This window comes from Cricetulus griseus, chromosome 7 (genome assembly GCF_003668045.3).
Source record: "Cricetulus griseus strain 17A/GY chromosome 7, alternate assembly CriGri-PICRH-1.0, whole genome shotgun sequence".
Lineage (NCBI taxonomy): Eukaryota > Metazoa > Chordata > Mammalia > Rodentia > Cricetidae > Cricetulus > Cricetulus griseus.
In genome coordinates this window covers 44,739,229-44,744,658 of record NC_048600.1, presented here as the reverse complement: position 1 = coordinate 44,744,658, position 5,430 = coordinate 44,739,229, and positions in this window count along the sequence as shown.

Sequence of the window (5,430 nt, the reverse complement as noted above, 5' to 3'; positions counted from 1 at the left end):
GATCCGCCATCGGTGCCCACGTGACCGACGATGGTGGCCGGAGAGATCCGTGAACGCAGGGTCTTCTGGGAGTTGTGGTTCACTAGTCCTTGCCGCCCCGGCTAGACACCTCAAGGGCTACTGTCAGTCAGTATCTTCACTGAATTCAGTGACCCAGACGCCAGAGAACTAACCTGAGGTGCACGCCCAGTCCCTGAAGAGATGATGTGGGGGAAAAAAGAAACTAGCTGTAGGAGTTCTGGTATCGACCCTCTTAACCAAGTTGACTTCACGTGTCTCCTGCGCTATGCTCCTGGAAGAGCAGCCTTAAAGCTGTAATTCCGGGAAAAGGCTGTGAGACCGACTTTCCAGAAGGAAGGCTAAGGTTCGGGCCTCCGAAGAGACAAAGACAGATTTTAGGCAATAGTATTTTAACAAGGTTAAGTTTATTAGTGTGGTCTTGGCATCGTTGTTGTATCAACAGAGTTGTTCTTTTTTTTTTTTTTTTTTTGGTTTTTCGAGACAGGATTTCTCTGTGTAGCTTAGGAGCCTATCCTGGCACTCGCTCTGTAGACCAGGCTGGCCTCGAACTCACAGAGATCCGCCTGCCTCTGCCTCCCGAGTGCTGGCAGAGTTGTTCCTAAGAGATAAATCTTGAAATGTGTAGGGGTGAGAACTGGGATTTGAAGCTGCAACTTCAGGAACTCGAAACTAACCGTAACCATCATGGGTGGCACTCTACAGAGAAGGAAGGGAAATGGTGCAATGTTTACTTCTCAGCAGTGTTATGGCAGTTGCTTTACAAAAGATGGTTAAAAAAAAAAGGGGGGGGCAAGAAAGAAAGTGTCCACTTAATGAAGGAAATAGGTACAATGTGAAAGCAACATTTAACAGAAATATTGGGGAGGGCTGGAGAGATGGCACAGCGGTTAAGAGCACTGACTGCTCCTCTGGAGGACCCAGATTCAATTCCCAGCACCCACATGGCAGCTCACAACTGTCTGTAATGTAACTCCAGGATCCAACACCCTCACACAGACATGCATACAGGCAAGACACCAATCACCAATGCACACAAAATAATAAGTGATTATTTTTAAAAATATTGAAAAACGGACGTTGGTAGCACACGCCTTTAATCCCAGAACTTCGGAAGCAGAGGCAGATGGATCTCTGTGAGTTCGAGGCCAGCCTGTTCTCCAGACTGAGTGCCAGGATAGGCTCCAAAGCTACACAGAGAAACCCTGTCTCGAAAAACATATATATATATATATATTATATATATATATATATATATATATATATAATGCTGGGTTAGCGTTGGCAACATAAGAAAACTCAAAAATAATTAAAATACAATTCAGACTTTCTTTTTGTTTTTTATTTTTTTATTTTTTGAGACCTGGTTTCTCTGTGTATCTCTGGCTGTCCTGGAACTTGCTTTGGAGACCAGGCTGGTGTGGAACTCAGAGATCTTCCTGCCTCTGCCTCCAGAGTTCTGGGATTAAAGGCATTCAATACCACCATCTAGCCGATTCAGACTTTGTTTTCTTTGTGTGTGTGTGTGTGTGTGTGTGTGTGTGTGTGTGTGTGTGTGTGTGTTATTTTTATTTCTTAAAATAATCTATGTTTTCTTTGACATATGCAAGAAATACTTTCAAAGATTCTTCATCCACCAAGTGACACTATCCTCCATGTAATACTAGCACTTTATGAAGATGGCATTTCCTTTTTTATAATTTTTTTATAATTTATTTTTAGTTTATGTGCATTGGTGTTATACCTCATGCATGTCTGTGTGAGGGTGTTGGTTCCTTGGAACTGGAGCCATACAGTTCTGAGCTGCCATGAGGGCTCTGGGAATTGAACCCAGGTCCTCAGGAAGAACAGCCAGTGCTCTTAACCCCTGAACCATCTCTCCAGCTCCGATTCAGACTTTCAATGGTGACAAAAATCATGTATAGGAAATTTAAAAAGGAGTTAAAAAGGAGCAAATTTTTTTGGGTTTGGAAATTTCCAAATCAAAAGTTTTAACTTTTCCTTAATTTCTAAGGGTGAGAGGATTACAGGAAACCTCCTTCCTTTCACAAAACTCAAAGTAAAAGCAAAACTAAACACAGAATAAAAGGAAGGAAGTCAAACGAGGTTCTGAATTTTCCCCATGATAATCCTGTGTGTGTGTGTGTGTGTGTGTGTGTGTGTGTGTGTGTGTGTGTGTGTATGTGTGTGTGTAAAACACCAAAAACAAAATTCCTTCCAAAAAGTTGTATTTTTTTCATTGATGCACTTTGGCTTTGTCATTTTGCAGGATAGTGACAAGGATATTAAGGCCCTCTTTTGTATTGCTGGGCATTGTGGTTGGGAAATGAAGATGGCTTGTGTTATGATAATGCACTTGGGGAACCTTGGCAGATTCCATGGCAGGCGAGGGTGACCCAGAAGTGGGAGGGTGGGTGGAAGTGGACAGGAGGGGACATGCCAGGCAGACAGAGCTTAAATGAAAAGTTTTATTAGAAAGGGGAGGGAAAAGGGAAGGAAAGAGAAAGGGGGGCAGAAGAGAAGGGAGACGGGGGGGGGGGGGGGGGGGGGGAAGTCCTGTCTGCCCCAAGGGAACAGCGGTAAAAAGATAGAAGTAGGTCAGGATCTTTTTTTTTTAAAGGGGTCCTTTGCACCTGCATGCAGACCAGTAGTCATGGAACCCTGGGCTGACCAGGGTACTGCCTGAGTGCATTCTGCCAGGTGACAGGGGCAGGCCAGCATAATGCCTGAATCCTTACAGCATAATGCCTGAATCCTTACAGCTTGTCTAATGAAGGTCATTGGGATTCAATGGGGCTTGAATTTACATACGTTTACTTTCAAAACTTTGATCAGAAGCTGGGTGGTGGTGACACACTCCTTTAATCCCAGCGCTTGGGAAGCAGAGGCAGGGGATTTTTGAGTTTGAGGCCAGCATGGTCTACAGAGTGAGTTCTAGGACAGACAGGGCAACACAGAGAAACCCTGTCTTGTAAAAACAAAAACAAACAAACAAACAAACAAACAAACCAACTTTGATCACAATTTCTTTGAAACTAGGACAGCCAGCTAGCCCCTTAGAGGTTCAGAGGCAAGACCTCCCTCTTCTCTGGTTCTCTGGTCAGGGACCATTATTCCTTCTCTCTCTCTCTCTCTCTCTCTCTCTCTCTCTCTCTCCTTCAAGACAGGGTTTTTTCTATGTAGGCCTGGCTGCCCTGGAACTAGCTCTGTAGACTAGGCTGGCCTCAAATTCACAGAGCTATGCCCGCCTCTGCCTCCTACATGCTGGGATTAAAGGTGTGTGCCACCATCGCCTGGCTTCATTATTCTTGACATATTCAGCACAAGTTGTCAGTTAGATTGAATGCACAGGCTTGGGTCTTGCTGGATGGTAGGGTCTGGGGAAAGAAAGAACCAGTAGAGGGCTAAGCAGAGTAGAGGCATGAGCATAGCAGGGCATGTGGGGGTGGGGGACATGGAGAGAATAGTCCTAGGGTGAAGGGTTATGCCTGGGAGGGTAGATGAACTCAGTAACCCCTTGCGGACAAGTTGGCACAATTCTCACAGCTCCTGACAGACCAGGGCCTTCAACTTTTTGTACTCTTTTTTACTGACTTTTTGCTTATTATGGATTAAACTTAGGACCTTACACATGTCAGGAAAGTGCTGTCCATCATTGAACTCCACCCTAGTCCTTGTAAAAGGAGAAATGGACAGGATGGACAAGTTGAGTATGTTAAAACCAATGGCTTCTAGTTGGGACTGACTTCTTCCAGGACCAGGGTTGTGATAATGTAATGAGTGTGGTTAAAGTAAGACTCTAGTGGCATTAGAGAGTGGGGTTCATGGTTCAAAATGTACAGGTGACTTTTTCTGACTCTACTGGGAGGCTGAGTCATAGAGACATGTTCAGACTGGTTCCCAAATCCATCAGAATTCCTATGACTGCCTGTCACAGATCTCTACTTGTCCTTGGGGTCCTGCCACACTGCCCCCAGTACTGCTGATTGACCCCCATCTAAGGCCTTCTCTTGCCTGGAGTGACTTTTGGTTCCACAGTGTCTCCTGGATGCAGCAGCCCACTGTGCAGTGACACATCTGCTGAAGTTCCGAGGTCTGCAATGCCTGGAGTGGTACCTCGGTTTCCCCTAGGCCATGTGAGCACCTGGAAGCTCGGAAGAATGTAGAAAGGATACTGTGCAGCTTACTTTTCCTGTCCTGGCTTTGAGTCCCTGTACGTCTGGCTACTTCCCGCTCTTCTAATCTGATACATGACATTGAGATCAAGAATCTGTAATCAAACCATTGGAGGTTCAACTCCTACTTGTTGCTAGGGGTCTTCCACAGAACAACAATTTGAGGGACCACACCATTCTCCAACAGTCACTAGATTGTGGCTATTTCCAGGAAGAAGATGCTGCTCCCCACTCTCCTAAGAGCCAGAATGCAATGAAACAAACAAACAAAAAATGTCAAGGGCTGGGCGGTGGTGGCTGGGTCTTTAATCCCAGCACTTAGGAGGAAGAGGCAGGTGGATCTCTGTGAGTTCGAGGCCAGCCTGGTCTCCAGAGTGGGTTCCAGGACAGCCAGGGCTAAACAGAGAAACCCTGTCTCAAAAAACGAGAGAGAGAGAGAGAGAGAGAGAGAGAGAGAGAGAGAGAGAGAGAAGGAAGGAAAGTTTGAGGAAGAGGGGCTCTCAAGCCAGGTCCTTGGGGAAGCAGAAGGCAGTGGGTGACTCAAGATCACAGTGTGAGGCATCCACCGGGAGTTTCCAGATCTAAAATACACTCCTACTGTGACTCAGGAACGGGCGGCCTTGATGGCTGATTTTAGCTGAAGGCCTAGAACACTGGGCACACAGAGGTTGGAAAGATGCTGTTGAGAATCATGTAAGGGGCTGGGGATGTAGCTCAGTTGGCAAAGTACTTGCTTAGCATGCATGAAGCCCTTTTGGGAAACCCCTGTAATTCCAGCTTCAGAGAGTGGGGGTAGAAGGGTCAGGAGTCCAGGGGCGTCATCAGCTACAAGTGAATCCAAGCCCAGCCTGGGCTACATGCGAGCCAGTCAAAGAAAAAGGAAAAGGACCAGTTTAGAGCACTGTCCCCATGACAGTGCAGCTGGGTAGGTGTGCATACTGCCGGCTGCCTCCCTGTGGATGAGAAGGTGGCCAGATGAAGGTCCAACCTCTACAGAACAGAAGCCAGCATGCACAGAGTGCAGGAGGCCTTGGGGATCCCATGGTTTGATTAGCACTGGGCATGAGTCACATCTAGTCTGTTTTCTCATGTCTGAATTTTTTTTTAAAATGTTATGTATGAGTATTTTGCCTGCATGTATGTACACCATGTGTGTGCCTAGTACCTGTGGAAGCCAGAAAAGGCTATCAGATCCTCTGAAACTGGAGTTGCAGACGGTTATGAGCTGTCATGTGAA